Source organism: Erythrolamprus reginae, chromosome 1 (assembly GCF_031021105.1).
Source record: "Erythrolamprus reginae isolate rEryReg1 chromosome 1, rEryReg1.hap1, whole genome shotgun sequence".
NCBI classification, from domain to species: domain Eukaryota; kingdom Metazoa; phylum Chordata; class Lepidosauria; order Squamata; family Dipsadidae; genus Erythrolamprus; species Erythrolamprus reginae.
Genome location: NC_091950.1, coordinates 321,009,234 through 321,018,004, shown reverse-complemented (window position 1 = coordinate 321,018,004; position 8,771 = coordinate 321,009,234).

Genomic DNA, 8,771 nt, shown 5'->3' with positions numbered 1-8,771 from the left:
TCTTAAGTAGAAGTAATTTTTCCCATAGGAATCAATGTAAAAGCAAATAATGCGTGCAAACCCATTAGGAAAGAAATAAAAGCTTGGAATTTGGGTGGGAGGAGGAGGAGGAGGAAGAGGAGGAGGAAATCCACTGCCGAAGGAAGAAGGTGAGGTGAGGGGAATAAAAAAAGTCCAAAACTTTAAGGCTAAAAAAAAAAGAGGGACTCTGAGATGGCGAGGAGGAGCACGCGCCTCCAATACACCTGGCGCAAGGCTGCCTCCCATTCACTGGCTGCTGCTGCTACCTGCTGCCTCTTCCTTAGTTTAGTTTAGTTTATTAGATTTGTATGCCGCCTCTCTCTGAAGACTTCCCATGCTGAAGGGCTCCCCGCTCCTCTCGCTCGCTCGCTTTGTAGCTGGCGACTTTCCTTCACTGTGGTGACTCCTCGGCTGCCCAGAGCAAAGGAAAATTTCTTTTCTCTGGGCACTGGCAGAAGTTTATTCCCTGTCCAACCGCCCAGAGAAAGGAAAATGCTTCGTTCGCTCTGGACTGCCAAAGCCTCCTTAAGTGCCACCAAAAGGTTCCTCTGGCAGCCCAGATGGCCGGGATTAAGTGGGGAATGGCAGGAGCCGGGCCTTCGTGCCGCTCTCAAATTTCCTGGGAAATTTTTCCGGGCTCGGGTTCTTAGTAGAAAATGGTTCTTAAGTAGAGGCAAAAAATATCTTGAACACCCGGTTCTTATCTAGAAAAGTTCTTAAGTAGAGGTACCAAATTAAACTATCATTTGTTTTGCTCCTGGGGGTGTTTGATTTGCTTTTGTTTGCATGTTGCTCTTTTGGTTGACTTTTCTTTTTACTAAATCATTTTTAAGTTGTTTAGTGGTCCATTCTAGGATATTCAGTTTTGCAGCAATTCTTCTCAGCCCGAAGGAGCTTATAATCAACAAATCCCTCTCTGTCTCACTATCCATACATCTGTACGTACATATATATGTCTATACATACATACATATATACATCAGATCCACCCATCCACCTACCTAACTACCTACCTACCTACCTATAATCTATCGCTGTCTATTTGTCTCTCCACATTCTCTCTCTCTCCTGGGGCATCTTCAATCTGCAGTCTCCCCTTCAATCCTGGCAGTGCTGTAGGATACCTCGTTGAATTCCATTCCTTTCCATTTCCATTCCCATTCCATCCTATCCTACTCCCACTCCATCCTTTTGCTATTCCCTCCCATCCATTCCTATTCCCATTCCATTCTCTCCTATTTCCATTCCATTTTATTCGCATTGCAGCGATCTCAATCCGCTTTTGGAATCCCGCTGACTATCCCAAAGCTTCCTCCGCATGTGCTGAATGCGCGTAACAGGCTCAAGCAAGAGCTCCTTGTGTCTGGCAGGCAGGATCGGGCCGGGGAGGCATTGCTCAGAACATATCTGGCAAGGAAGCCCCAATGTAGGGGCTCAGTAGCATGAGCAAGCTAGGGAGCGGGTGCCGCAACAGCTGCCCGCCACCTTCTTCCTACCCACCCACCCCCGCCACTGCTTGGATGCCTTCCTGCCTCCCTCTCCTAGAACAGAGACAGCCATCTTCCTTCAAGGGAAGGCAGCCTCACTGACCATCATCCTGGAGCTGCCAGGCACCAAGTGGGAGAAGGACAGGCAGGCAAGTGGCGGGAGGAGGGGAAGTGGCAGGGGGAGGGAAAGAAGGTGGGGTGGCTTCCTCGCTTGCACACATCTCCCCATCCCTGCTTCTCCAACATCACAATGATTCCAAATCAGACTGGGCAAATCAGAGGGACATATAGCTTTAGATCCATGATGGCAAACCTATGGCACCTGTGCTACAGGTGGTACATGGAGCCCTCTTTGTGGGCACGCAGGCTGTTGCCCCAGCTCAGCTCCACCATACATGCATACGTCGACCAGCTGATTTTCACGTGTTTGTCATGTATGCACAGGGGAGGCATGATGGAGAGGTGTACATACATGGGGGGGCAGGGGGGAACATGTGCAGGGGTCACTAGTGCAAGGGGTCATGAGCACATATCCATGGGGCTGGGGCTCACATGCACATTTGGGGGTGCAGAGGGAACATGCACACATGCCCGGAGGGAACATGCACACATGCCCGGAGGGGTGCGAGAACACGGGGTCGCACACATGCGCTGGCAGGGTGGCAGGGAGTCATATGGGGAGGGGGGGCTCATACGTACATTGTATATTTTGGCACATGATGACAAAAAGGTTAGCCATCACTGCCCTAGATCCTAGAAAATTGTAATTCTGTTAGTGTGAAAGGAAAGGAAAAGCATACTTTGTATAGTGAGGCATCATTAATTTCATTGTTACAAAGCTAATATATTTTGACCCACTAATTGCTGCCCTATCCTGCTGTTCAAGAACAACCCGTGGCTGAAAAAGGCTTATATCTTTCTTTAAATTCCCACCAAAATCCCCCCCTAGTTATCCATGATCTGACTGAAACTGGATTGCTTTAAGATCTCTCATGTTAACCATGTTTGCAGGGTAGGTAATTTTCTTTGGGAAGCTAAAAGATAGAAAATAAACATAGAAACAAAGAAGATTGGCAGCAGAAAAAGACCTCATGGTCCATCTAGTCTGCCCTTACACTATTCTCTGTATTTTATCGTAGGATGGATATATGTTTATCCCAGGCATGTTTACATTCAGTTACTGTGGATTTACCAACCACGTCTGCTGGAAGTTTGTTCCAAGCATCTACAACACTTTCAGTAAAATAATATTTTCTCACGTTGCTTCTGATCTTTCCCCCAACTAACCTCAGATTTTGTCCCCTTGTTCTTGTGTTCACTTTCCTATTAAAAACACTTCCCTCCTGGACCTTATTTAACCCTTGAACATATTTAAATGTTTCGATCATGTCCCCCGTTTCCCTTCTGTCCTCCAGACTATACAGATTGAGTTCATTAAGTCTTTCCTGATAAGTTTGATGCTTAAGACCTTCCACCATTTTTGTAGCCCGTCTTTGGACCCGTTCAATTATATCAATATCTTTTTGTAGGCGAGGTTTCCAGAACTGAACACAGGACTGAACGCAACTGAACAAAACACAATTTGCACGTTTTCTTAGAGTAATACACATTTTAAACCAGTACTGGAACCCTTCATCTACCAGATCACTTCAGCAACTGAAAGCTTTTATCTTCTACCTTCTTGGCTAAACGGTTTAAGAGCTCTACAATAAAATACAAGCAGTAAAAAGCACGCAACCTATTTCCTTATGTGTTTCTCATGGCAATTCCACCAAGGCTTGCGTGTTGCGAGGGGGAACAAAGGAAAGTTGAATAAATCTCTGCATCACCACGCAGCAAAAAGCAAGAGAGAGAAAAAAGCATTTGTCGATCAGATTAATATGTCAGTGCTGGCAAATATTCTGATAAAGCTAAAAACCCTGTTTATGATTTATACTTCTCACATGGGCAATGACCTTTGTGTTGTAATCCTGCTATCCCTCCCTGTTTTGCTAAGATGAAGTATGTGTATTGTAGTAAGTAAATGAGTTGCCCTGTTAAGGAAGTAGAAATGTTTCCATGAAATGAGTTACAGCCTGCACATTGCACTTTGTCAAAATCAATTAACAGTATGCCTTAAAAAAATATCTGAACTTCCTTGAGAATTGGAAATGCAGTGTAAGCTTCTGCAATCTCCTTAGGATACCGTGAAGGCACAGCCATTCTGGTCTCTTACGCTTTCTGTGAGTATGGACCATTTTCTTTTAATTTGGTTGTGCCAAAATATTCTGGGAGGGGGAGGGCAGAGAGCGGGACCAAGTTTGAGCCAAGCAGCATCTTTAAGTGCTTGCTTAATGTGTTGTCTCATATGCTTGTATCCTGCTCTGAGAAGGACTCCCAAGTACAAGCAAGGAACTGGCATAGATTCCATCTACTTGAAGAGTAGGGGGAGAGCTGGCTCTCAGGGCAGACTTATCTGTGCAGCCTTGAAGGAAATTAAATAGGTGGGCACAGAATGGAAAACTCCCCCCCCCCCCTTGATTCTGATACAAACCATTGTGTTCCCAACTTCTCAACTATTTTAGCTTATGGCTGAGCAAAAATAACCCAAAGCGTTTTAGTCAGAAACAAAATCTGGATGGGGGAATTAGAGTAAGTCAAGATTGATGCCCATTGCCCTTCCTCTTCCCTCTATGGCTCCTTGTAAAACTTATCCCAGTCTTCCTAGCCCCTTCCCCTCTCTTTCTACTCATCTACCACTGATGTATTAGCCCCGGGGTTTCAAACTTGATTTAATTGAGGGCCGCATCAGAGTTGTATTTGATCTCGGGGAGCCAGGGTGGATGTAGCCAAGGTGGGTGTGGCTAGCTTGACCTCACTAATGTTGGGGACGTCTATGGTGACAGGGTGCTCTGCCAGCGAAAATGGGCTCCCAAGCTCTGTTTCGGTGGTGATGGCCCCCTGCAATCCTCTGCCAGTGAAAACAGAACTGGGAGGGCCGCATGCAACCCTCCTTAGCTCTGTTTTCGCTGGCAGAGACACAGACTGGTCCTATTTATTTATTTGTTTGTTTATTCATTCATTTGAGTTGGAAGGGTCCTTGTAGGTCATCTAGTATAATCCTATACCAGTGATAAATGTAGTCCTTGACTTACAGCAGTTCATTGACTATCCAAAGTTGGTTGTCACCCAAGTCAACAAAGGCATGCTAGGTGTTGAGGTTCTTAGACATCTGGAGACAAATGACTTACAAAATTCATGACTTTTGGCTGACCAACCAAAATTGACCCATTGTAAATATACAAAAGATGTACTTATCTCACTATGATGAAGGCATATATTTGCGACGAATCCCCACTGCTTTTTAAAAAAAATATTATATTGATGGTCTTTGACTGTAATAATGGTCTATTTATTTACCAGTGGTGGTGAACCTGTGGAAGGAGTGCCACAGGTCGCACGCGGAGCTATATCTGCTGGTACATGAGCTTTTGCTCTATCTCAGCTCCAACATGCATGTGTGCACCAGCCAGCTGATTTTTGGCTCACACAGTTGCTCCGGGAGGGCATTTTTGGCTTCCAGGGCATTTGGAGGAGATAGGGGAGCGTGAAACACAAGCTGGGCCCCCCAGAAGTTGGGAAACAGGTAATTTCCAGTTTTCGGAGTGCATCTGGGGAGTGGGGGAAGCTGTTTTTTCCCTCCCCAGGCATTGAATTATGGATTTTAGCACTCGCGCATGTGCAATAGCACGTGTGCACGCTCTTTTGGCACACAAAGAAAAAAAGGTTCGCCATCACTGTCCTACACCATTTCGGACAAATGGCAGTCCAATCACCCCTTGAAAGTCTCTTAAGTGTTGGAGCATTCACAACCTCCGCAGGCAAGCTGTTCCCCTGGTTGATCGCTCTTGCTGTCAGAAAGTTCCTCTTTATTTCCAGGTTGAATCTCTCTTTGGTCATCTTCCATCTGTCATTTCTTGTCTGGCCCTCTGGTGCTTTGGAAAACAGCCTGACCCCCTCCTCTCTGTGGCAGCCCCTCAGGAATTGGAACACTGCTATCATGTGTCCCCTGGTTCTTCTCTTTACTAGACTAGCCAAGATATGCTTCTAACATGGCATATTGTACCCGCTAGCCTATCTGTGATATTCCCTCCACTTGCAATGCTTCTCTTCCTGCTCCTGCCCTTATTAATGTCTCCCTTTTCCCCTTCGCTGAATCACTTCTGCCTAAAACAATAATTTTTGGGGTTCATTTTGAATCAAAGTATCAGGAACACAATTCAGTATGAGCAAGGAGTATCCAAAGCTAGCTTTTGGTGCCCAGATTGTTCAATACTGTATATCTTTAGAATCATATAATCCAAGAAGGAGGTCAGTAGACCTGGCAAACATTAAGTTTGCAGGCAAAGTTATTTTAAGAATAAAAAAATGTAAGCATAGGAAATACCATACATCCCTCCTTGCTTTCAGAGTGTAAGATCAGAATGGCACTGAATGTTGACAGACTCCAGGGGAATAAAGTGAAACAGTTGAGACCAAAGGAAAACAACCAGACCTCCCCTTTCTTATGTGCCAAAGCTGCAGGTTGAGAAACACCCACTCAATCTGACCAACTATGGAGATGTAAACCTTCAATAAGGTTCAGGAGGGAAGTGTTTTTAATAGGACAGTGAACACAAGAACAAGCAGGCACAATCTGAGGCTAGTTGGGGGAAAGATCAGAAGCAACATGAGAAAATATTATTTTACTGAAAGAGTAGTAGATGCTTGGAACAAACCTCCAGCAGACGTAGTTAGTAAATACACAGTAACTGAATTTAACCATGCCTGGGATAAACATATATCCATCCTAAGATAAAATACAGGAAATAGTATAAGGGCAGACTAGATGGACCATGGGGTCTTTTTCTGCCATCAATCTATGTTTTTATGCTTCTATGGTAATTGGAATATGTTCATTGTAGGAGAAGAGATAATTAATACAGAAAACTAATAGGAGGAGGAAAAGGAGTGAAGTTGAGTGAAGATTGCAAATTTTTAGAAAATGCTTCTCAAACAAGGAAGCAGGCAGATTGTTATTTTGACTAAATAAACAATTAGCAAGGATTTGTGATGGGCTGGCCTCTATGTCATATCACTCACCTGTAGTTAAATTCTGTTTATACACATGTATTGACCCCCGAGCCAATTTGGTATAATGATGAAGGCACCAGGCTAGAAAATGTGAGAAAGAGTTCTAGTCCCAGTTAGGCACAAAAACCAGATAGCTGATCTTGGGCCAATCACATTCTCTCAGCTCTGGAAAGGAGGTAAAAACAATTCACGCCTGAAAAAAAATTGCCAAGAAAACGGCAGAAGCTAGTCCAGACAGCTGCCAGGAGTCAAAACTAACTCAAAGGTATTAGTTGACCACTTTTTCAAATGTGCTGTAATATTTGATAGATCATACATTCAGAAATAAAAAATATCATATAAATTCATTCCTTGGCAAATTAGAGACAAGGGTTGATTCCTCCAAAATTGCAAGCAAGATACTGTATCTAGTTAATATCTAGAGTCCTCAGAGTGGAGCGGCATATAAATTCAATCAATCAATCAATAAACAAAGAAACAAACAGCCAATAGAATTACATGGAATTTTAAAAGCTCACAGAATAAGAGGTGCTTATGACAGTATATTTGGACCCAGTTATACATAGATCAATCTCATTCATTGGGCTTTTTTCTTCAATTTGTGAAAATGGACATTGCCCACTCCAAATTTGGCCCTTTATTGTAATCAGTAATGAGTTTCACTTAACTTCACTACCAGTTCCGAATTGTGAACATGTGCATGTGTGCTTGCTTCGCTACCACACAGTACTTCTACTCATGTGCAGATTGCCTGTAATGACATCTGGGTGGGTGGGTGGGCGGAACCTGCTTCCTCCACTACCAGTTCTCCTGAACTGGAGTGAACCAGTAGCAACCCACCACTGATTGTAATCCTTCAGGACACAAAATCCTAGGACTTTTTTTGGTATATTCCGGTACTAGTGACAGCAGGTTATACCAATACCTGAATGCCATAATCTATTTAAATATATTTATACTGTAACAGTGGTGGGTTCCTACCAGATCTGAAGGTCAGCAGTTCAAATCTCATCACCGGCTCAAGGTTGACTCAGCCTTCCATCCTTCCGAGGTGGGTAAAATGAGGACCCAGATTGTGGGGGCAATAGCCTAGCTCTGTCAAAAAGTGCTACTACTAACATGTTGTAAGCCGCCCTGAGTCTAAGGAGAAGGGCAGCATAAAAAATGAATACATAAAAAATGAATAAATAAATAAATGTGCTAGGGTGCGCTGTTCCAGTAACGGCCTGCTGATTATGTAATTTGTGCACAATGGCATTAGTGCCTTCTTTGCTGGTCCATCTTACAGCAGCATCTCTTTTTTAAAATTTCTGTCCTTCTTTGCTTTCTGTGCATGCACAGAAGCAAAATTTTATGAGGGAACACACATGTGAGATTTTGGTGATTTTTTTGCTTCCACGCATGCACGAAATAAAAAAATGGCCGAAATCGCACACAAGCAAGCGTGTGTCCCCTTGCAAGAATTTTGCAGAAGCAAAATTGTGTGAGGGGGTGCATGTGCCTGAATCACCAGGAAACACATGCAGCAGTACAAGGGTAAGAGGAACCTGCCGCTGTACTGTAGTGTAGCACATCAGGCAAATAAACAATAATTGATACCCTAATCAAGGAGCTAGCAGGGAGAAAATAATACCCCCATCAACACTGACAGGACAAGTTGCTGTATATAAACAAAGAGCAAACCCCATTCATTTCTAGCACTGAAGAGATTACCTAGTCTGGTAATGAAACATCTCCAAGCATACAACCAAGTTCCAGAGCACCAAGGGCTCCACAAAAAATGTTGCTGCCATAAATGCTATGTGTTAAAAATGTATGTTAGTTGAAGTCACTATTGGAAAATATTATAATTTTAGTTTCCTTATAATTTGCTTAATGAGTATGAGGCCCTATTTGAACAGGGAGTCTCTACTCACAGTAGCTCATGCCCTTATCACCTCGAGGTTCGACTACTGCAATGCTCTCTACCTGGGGCTACCTCTGAAAAGTGTTCGGAAACTACAAATTGTGCAGAATGCAGCCGCACGAGCAGTCATGGGCCTCCCAAAGTATGCCCATGTTTCTTCAGCACTCTGTGGACTGCATTAACTACCAGTTGGTTTCCGGGCACAATTCAAAGTGTTGGTCATGACCTATAAAGCCCTACATGGC